This window comes from Halyomorpha halys, unplaced genomic scaffold, assembly GCF_000696795.3.
Source record: "Halyomorpha halys isolate HHAL.00 unplaced genomic scaffold, Hhal_1.1 Scaffold340.1, whole genome shotgun sequence".
Taxonomy (NCBI): Eukaryota; Metazoa; Arthropoda; class Insecta; order Hemiptera; family Pentatomidae; genus Halyomorpha; species Halyomorpha halys.
In genome coordinates, this window is record NW_027108009.1 from 507,591 (window position 1) to 516,619 (window position 9,029).

Sequence of the window (9,029 nt, forward strand, 5' to 3'; positions counted from 1 at the left end):
ACCATCAATAAATAGATAATCAATTATATACCTAACATGGAGAGATAATATTCTTAGTAAGATTAATATTGTTTTAACCATATGAATAATAAATACCATTATAATACATATCAATTGGATTTTGAAATTCACATCAAGAACTAATTAAATTCCCACCAAACTATCAAGATAGCCAACACACTACCAAATAACATTTATCTCATATAAAATATAATTCATTTTTTTCACATTATTGCTTCTGTTTTAATAATAAATTAACAAAAACTTCAATTAATTATCAATTTTTTATACAATGAAGAACATTTTCATTTAACTGATCGTTAAACGTAAAAAAAAATAAAATGTCATTTACAGAGAAGAAGGAATATATATACTACGGAGGGCGCTACCTGTTGTGGACAGTATGAACTAATAAAATCAAAATGGCTTCCCACACATTAAAATGAAAATTATTAATTTATTCTCTAACGATAATGCAAATAAAATAATCTTTTTTACACAAGATAAATTAAGGGATATTATTTTAGGAACAGGCTAGAAGACTAATCTGAAAATAAAGTAAACCAATATCTAAAAGCTGTAATTATAAAAGGATATAAGACACAAAAATATAAGAAATACCAACTAAGTTTAATTATACAATATAAAATGGATTTAATGATGTCATTAATAAATCAATATGTAAGAATAACGTAATAGGATTGATAACTGAACATAAAAGAAGAAATTAATAATGCTGATAACTTAAAAATAATAAGATGATTTTATTTTTTTTTTTTTTTTGGAGTGAACTTTAGGCTGACAAGGAATTACTCATAAAAGTACTGATAGTAAAAAAAATCAATTCTAATAATTAAATAACTTTCTCAAAAAACATTAATACAAATATGTCTCCTTAAGTACTTTTATGCAGCCTACTATTATTTTTATGACTAAAGAAAGAACTTTGGCAGGACATCTCAATTTAAGGGAGGTCTGGGTTGTATTCTCTATTCCCAAACATTTTTGGAAATGGTGTTTATATGCGACTTTGAGATTAGTAACCTCTTTCAATAATGTTTTAACACAATCTTCGCAGTTTAAAGTACGTTCTCAAACCTCTTAATTTTTCAGAGTTTCAATTTATTACAGAATGACACTTCCCTTACCCCTTTACCTATGCTGTGTATGCTCACTCCCTCTTTTTCTCTATAATATCTCTTCTATTAGTGGAAAAGTTAATTTATGAGAAGGGAGTTGGTTACTATCTTTAGGATGATAAAATTAAAAATTAAACTATTCATTTTCTATTACAAAGAAGATGGTAACGGGTGTGGTCAAAGAAAACAAAAAATAGTTAACATCTATTCATTTGCCGACATTTCACTCCACTTTGTAGAGCTTCATCAGGGCTGTTACAGTCCTCTTAACAAGTTAATTTATGAGAAAGGAGTTGGTTACTATGTTAATTTTCATAAACATAAATATGAAAGATAGAGAAGATGGGAGTGCGGTCAGTGGAGAACAAAAATAAGTAAAAGCTTATTTATTAGTCCTAATGTTTCGTCCAAAATTTCAATCCTTCTTCAGAGCTAAGACTAAAAAACAAGATAACAACCAATGAGTTAAAGGATATATTGTTTTTATTCTTAGCCCTGATGAAGGCTAGAAATTCTGGCATATGTTTTTACTTATTTTTGTTCTGCACAGACCGCACCCCTAACCATCTCCTCATATATATATATAAATTATCCACGTTAAATTATAAAACTAGTTTGAGTTTATGACTATGTAACTAAGCAGTTTACAGACTTGAAAAAAAAGAAGTCATCTCAACCTACTAACATAATGTAAGAGGTGTATATTTGAAATTGGACATTTTGAAGAACGAAAATAAAGTAAAAATATTCACTATAATGAATGTAAGATAAGTGCAATAGAAAAACTATTAAATTTAATCCGAGGGTTTGATGCAGACACCACCAATAGCTCCCTACATACACCTGTCCAGTGACCCCAAACCCAAATCTACTAAATCAGTCATAACGCAATTATCCCATCTGCGTTTCAGTCTATCCCTCGGACATTTACTCATCGGTTCAGTGATTATTTCAATTTTATGGAACATTTTACTGCAATGCTATAATCTGAATTATATTTATCAGGTGCAGTTTCCTCAATACAGCTTAGTGTAGCTTTCTAAATTCTTTGGTTTACTCATCCTTTAGCATTAAGCGTGTAACTTCATTTTTACAAATTGATAAACATATCACTACAATCTTAAATTTGTGAATATTTTTAAATTTTTCCAAAGTGGCTTTAAAGTTTAATTAATTTTGACTCGAATTAATAAAACTTGAATTAATTACGACTTGGTAGAAGTATATATGAAGAAGAAAAAAAAAACATAATAAGATGTCTAAAAGATACCGGAAATATTATTTCCAAGAAATCAAAAATGGGGACACCAGATTGAAAGGCAAGGAATAAGAGTGAGTTACAGTTTAGCCAAATAAGAGTTACACTTTAGCCAAAAAAAGGAGTTAAAACAAAACAGAAGTAGTTTACTTGTTCTTCTTTAACTTCCACTTTGTATCTTTCTGGGTTAAGTTGATCCAATTGAGAATCTTCATCTTTCACAAGAATTGCCATATCCTACAATGATTTTCCTCCGGTTTGACTCAAGTTGTATAACTGTTGTAACAAAGCTGATGTCTCCATCTAGTCCTAATATCCATCATCATCCCATCGGAAAACTTCGGAAATCATGATCAGATCCAGTCCTGCCTATATCTGTGAACTATCTCAACCGCCTCTTCTACAGGGCCTCTTTCATAATTAATGGTTCATCTTTAATGACAGTAATATGAAATAATTGACTGTGCAATTGATGAATAAATGACCTTTTTTTCTTGGTTTAATAATTTTTTCTTGTTTAATTTTTTGTAGGTTTTAAATAAATTTAGTATATTTTTAACTGTAGTATATAATAGTTTGAAGTACTTTTTTAAATTAATTTTTTTCTGTTCTTACAACATTAAAACCTAAAGTGTTAAGTTTCAATTTCTACTTGATCCTCATCAATTTTTTTTAGGAAAAATTTAAAAATTCAAATGATTTGTGTTTAGTAGTTGGAATGAAGTTCTTTTGTAAATTGTTATATTATTGGTTTAAAATTTTTATATGTAGATATCCTATTTAACAATTGTTTTTCCCCATTTTTATTTAAACTTACATGAAAATTTATTATCAAAAAACTTCAAAAAAAGCGATAAATATAGGTGAAAGAGGAGAAGTTTGTTTGTAAAAAAATTTTTTTTAAATTTTGGATATAATAATAAAAAAAAGTTATATGTGACATAGGCAATTAGCCTGCAAATTGAGATTTAAAAAACAATGACATCAATATTGAAGGTCTCCTTGAGAATGGCCTGATGGCCGAAACGTTGGAGAGTTATTAAAGAATAGAGGTTGAGAGTAAAAAAGATCAAAATTGTGTAAATTGATAATAAAATAAACCACTTTCGAACAATCATATAATAAATAATCAATGAAAATTGAAGAAGACTGACTATTATTTTCTCCTTCCAGAAGAACAAGCCCTCTCCTTAAAGTCTATAGGGTAGCAGGGTGCGAGAATGGACCAGCAGACAACATAGTATATCTGAGTCAAACCCCTGACACTACCTTGCCTCTGCTATAAGAAAATTAATCTGGTTAGGAACAAGGCTTACAGGCATAATCACCTGCTTCATGAATTCATCTCGCAGAGGCACACCAAGTTCTTTGATAGCATCAAACAATACACTAACCTACTTTTTGGACATTAAAACCACCAGGATGCCCAAAAAGGTGGTAAACAGTCTCAGACTGGACTGAGTATTACTAACTTCCTAATTACTCACATTAGGAAACCTAGTGAGCACCGTCATCAGATAGCAGACTCAGTTTACTTTTACAATTTCCAGTCATTTTGTATCTCTTTCCTCATTCCCCACTTATTATACATTCCAAATGCAGGGAAAGAGATCCTACCCATTCCTGTTTATCCCCATTTATTAAATCCCATGAGGCTTAGAAGAAAAAAAAATTATTTAGGTAAATATATTTTCTAAAATAATTTATCGATTTTAAGGCTTGTATGTAAATGGAGAAACCTGGAAAATAATAATTTTAATTTTTGGCAATTATTCATTTATGAATGTTATATTTCACCTAAATAGTTATATAACTTGAAGATTACCAATAAATAATTATTAGGTTTGAAATGTATACATTTTCCAAACTCTTTTGAATTTGAAGTTTTCACTTTTTTTTTTATTCAAAAATTATATTATTAATATTTTTTGTAATGTTAAACCTCAATTTATTTTAAGAATTCAACCCAATCTCTGAATCTAAGATTTAAACTTTTAAGAAAATGATTCACTTACTTATGGAATTTCAGTTTGATTTTTTCTAAAGAAAGTAAGGAACAAACTAAAACCCATATTGTAACCATCCAATTTTTGATAGCTAATTTTTATAGCATAATTCCGTTGATTTTTTTATTGTTTGAAAATGAATCAACAATTGCAATCTGGAATTTCATTTACAATTTTGCATTTCAATTTTTTTCTTTTTACTTAGTTAAAATGAACCAGATATGCAATTATATGCATTTATTGTATTTTATTATAAAGGTAAATTATTTTACCTTAACATTTGAACATTCCTTGTTCTTGTAAAATAAAAATAATCAATAGTTTTTTGTTTAAATTATACAATGGTATTAAAAAAAAAGTATTGAAATTAAACTAGAAACTTTCATATTCAAATCTTGAATATAAGACATTGTTTTCTTGCTTTTTCCATTAATTTCTTCATTCCGTAAGATACTTGCTTCCGGTTGTGAAGGGGAATCAGAATTCCTTGCAGGAAGGAAAGTCCACTCTTTAAGGTACTCAACTAAGGATATGTCAGTCCTACAGTCACTCGCTGTAGGTCTTGATGAAAGAACAGAAGAACTAAAAAAGGGGAAGGATTCGGAGAAGGCAGAGTGAAATAATAACACCAACGCTGGGAGGGGGGAGGGTTTCAACTCTTTTTCTTTCTTTTTTTTTTTCTTACCTCCTAAATATTTATTTATTCACAAGCTATTACAATATATACAACGGATTTAAACCTAAGTCCTAAATCTAATATATATTTAAACATATGTACAATTGTTCTTGTTTTGCCACATGTTATAACAAGAAGAGTTTAATAACAGGGTCTGCTGAAGATGGGCTTACAATGGTGACATGTTACCCAGGGGCTTAAAACTGGGAGGAACCACTGGTAGCGAAATACACTGTTTTATTTTATTTTTTTTCGATCCCTCTAAAACAGAAAAGTGTGTTTATTGCTAGTTGAAGTTGCTTTAGTTTTTTTTTTTTTTTTTTTCTTACCTCCTATTTATTAAAATCTAAACAATTACAATATATACATTTACTTAACCTAGGAAATTATATATATACAATCACAAATTTATCTTTGTTTGCCTTACAGCATTATAAGATAAGAACAACTTGGTCTGCTGAAGGCGGTTTATACATTAAGTGGCAAGCCATTACATAAGCCAGGGGCTTACATGGAATGGGGAGGGATCATTCTGGCTGGTTGCGAAGTTGCTCTATTTTTTTTTTTTTCGATCCCTCTAAAACAGAAATGAAACAGGTAATTAGTGAATGCTTTACTGAGAAAAAAGGAATAAATCGTGTTGGGTATTACCTTTTACTACCTTTGGTACTTTAAGGTTACCTGTAATGTTTATTTATTTCTTGAGAAATATCCTTCTCTAAATGGTACTATTTTTAAAATCCGGAGGTGAGTGGCTCCTCAAAGTTGCTCTAAGTCAACTCTCTGGACTATTAAACACAATCAAGAGATCCTCCTACATTCAAACATTAGCTTTCAGTTGATCAAAAGAGACAATTGTAATCTTTATTGCATGTAACAATACATTTAGGAATGTTACAACACATGAAATTGTTATTACATTTGTATAATTAAAGTATTTCAAGAAATATACATGTATCAATTTACTATTTTTACCTGATGACTGCAGTAGTTCACGTTGCGGCAACTAGGTTCGTCATCGCAGCTCGTAACGGTTCTGGGGATTCTAATAGTTACAGTATAGACCAGCAGATAGCAGAGTCGCTACAATTTATACGGATTTTCGTATTATCTGTCTAATATTAACAAATGAAACTCAACATTTATTAAATCTAATAAATGTAAACTGTTGAATTTAAATTTAAATAATTATTGAAAAAATAAGAATATTGTTCGTTATAATTTTAATTGGAAAAAACTTCTTTCAAAAGTTATGTCCATCAAATAATTTAAGGTAAGAAAAAAATAATAATAATTAGGATTTAATTTTGAACTAAAACTTTTTATTGATTTCTCTCATCATAAGACCTACACATTTTATAAATTAAAAAAAAATTATATAATTGGTTTAAGGTAAACATTTTTAAAATAAAAATAATATGTAATTAATGCTTGTAGTTATTCTCTTCTTGGACGTTTCGGTAATACTGTGTCCCACATTACTTATTCCAAAAAAATATATTATGAACATTTTAGTAGGAATTAGATTGTCCGAAACCGAAATTGTATAAACATTTGCACTTTCGAATTTAACGATTTTTAGCATCAAAAATGTTCCTTACACATGTGTACTTTTACTTGAAAACAAAAATGTTATTGACTTCTGAGTTTGAGCAAAAAAAGTTTTTTTTTGTTTTACACCATTTTCGATTTCTGGAGTGTTCTGAGGACCGAAGTTGGGATTAACGAGATTACTCTGTATATATAAATTATCCATGTATTAGTAAATTATATTTGAAAACTTTTAATTAATTTTAATCCATTATTTTTATTTTAGAAGAAAAAGGAACTGATTAGTGAGTAAAGACCCCGAAACGTTCGAAAGTTGAAAAAAAAAATTAAATAAAAAGTAATAAAAAGATCAAATTCTTCCATAAAAAGAAAAGATAATTTAGCAAATATCATTCCCTTATCAAATATAGTTCTATTTATGTACATTAAAAAAGTACGAAAAAGACGAACTTTGTTTAAATCAAATTATAAAATATAAAAATTGAGTTTCATTATCTCGATGATTTAATCATACTTTCCCATTTAATCATTATATATATTATATGATGCTAAACGGTAAGTAGCTAGGAACAAAAATGGTTACGAATTATCGTCAATATAAGACAAAACAAAAATGGCCAAAATTTATTCTGTTGAATGCTAACTGAAACCAGAAACCTCAGCGCGCTTGCGCCAACCGCCCACCGGATACCTAAAGCAGAGGCCTGACTGAGACTCCCATTTCTGATCTAGCCTTTAGTTCTAGCGCTCGTTGATCTGTTGAAGCCTCCACACCACTGTTCTGAGGCCTATCTCTGTCTCCAACTACTTTATACAAAAGAAAAGACACCTACCCGTAACAAAGGATGAGAATAATCCATTTTTAAGGAGAATGGAAGCCACATTATACCATATATAAAATAACACTTTCACAAAATAAATACGATATACACAATTCACAACCCATTTTGACCCTTATCAAAAGACAAGAAGAAGGTGAACGGTGCAAAAGATGGCCTTGGTATGCGACAGCCACAGCCCCCTGTATCTATAAAAGGTGCTGTTGAAACCTAAGCCGACTATATCCGTTACCGCCCCCACCCCTCTTTGTACTCCTGGCTATTTCGAGGGCCCTGCAGCTTCAGGTGACACTAACGCACTCTGTCCGTCTTCTCGCGTTTTTTTTTTTCTCTTATTTTATTTTTTTTTTCCTGTCTAGAATTTATTTTGTTTTTTTGAAATTCCCCTCTGGCTAAAAAGACGTGAGATGGAATTAGATCGAATAAGAACTTATTTAAACTTTTGTTACTGCTTCCAGGCAATCCTTATATTGTTTACAGTTTGAACAAGTTAGAAGAATATTAGAAGATCTTTAATCAGCCGTATGTATTTAATTAAGGGAGATAGTCCTAGTGGCGATAATAAAACGAAATGGAATCAATTAGTAATAAAACCATTTATTCAGCGCTAACGTTTTGTCCATCTTTGCAGGACTTCATCAGGACTAAAAACGAGACACTAAAAACTAAAAATACAGTAAATAGGGCAAGAGTATAAAATTACATGAACATAATATAAACTATTCTACGACTATCAAATGTAAAAAAAATAGATTATTTTATTATTTCTTATTTTTTACTTTTTTTCTATCTCTATTAGTTTATTTGATACTATTCCACCTGTTTATGTTCAATATTTATAACAGAATTTCTTATTTATTCATTTTTTTTTGTTTTATATTGGAAGAATATAGTTGACCCTATGAAGTAGATTGGAGGTGGAACAACTCAGTTGTTCTTTGTTCTACGATGAGACAGCCCTGACGAAGCCCTGCAATGTTGGACAAAACGTTGGTTAACAATAAATAGTTTTCTTTTACTATTTTGATACTTTTATTGACTCCCACCCAGACAATCTTCCTCCAAAATATTTTTTTATATTTTAATTTACTCTGTTCATTTTTAGGAGTTCTTTCCTTGTTTCCTAGGAGAGGAGATTCTCGGAAGGAAAATCATCCATCATATTTTTCTCTTGTATCATTTCATCCGTTTGTCATTTCCTTATTAAAATTACTTGATTTTTTCCCTCAACTTCATGGCGTCTAATGCAGTATGTACAAATTTCACCTACATAAAGATCAAATTATACCATTTTTTCCCCCGAAAAATAATAATAATTATAGACTTATGAAGGGGAAATTTTATTACTTTAATGAAAACTATGTATAATTACTAGTCAAAATTGATGAGTCTGCCAAGTATAGGTAGGGGGAATAAAAAATTACGGCTGTTTCAAAGCATTAAAAAAAAATTCTTTCAGAGCTCCATATCATTAAAACTACCTACAACACTAAAAAACCTAATAGCACATCGTTTAAGGTAGAGTAAATTTGCTAAAATATGAGCCCTAATAGAGCTATT

General features: G+C 29.6%; 1 long non-coding RNA gene across 1 annotated transcript; it reads right to left on the minus strand.

The window, feature by feature from the left end:
- Positions 1–5,025: 5,025 nt before the first annotated feature.
- On the minus strand, positions 5,026–7,648 carry LOC136795528 (uncharacterized). Its single transcript, XR_010843151.1, has 3 exons — positions 6,055–7,648; positions 5,507–5,893; positions 5,026–5,340 (listed from the first exon to the last, which is right to left on the minus strand). It is a non-coding gene; the product is annotated as an uncharacterized lncRNA (long non-coding RNA).
- Between the last annotated feature and the right edge of the window lie 1,381 nt (positions 7,649–9,029).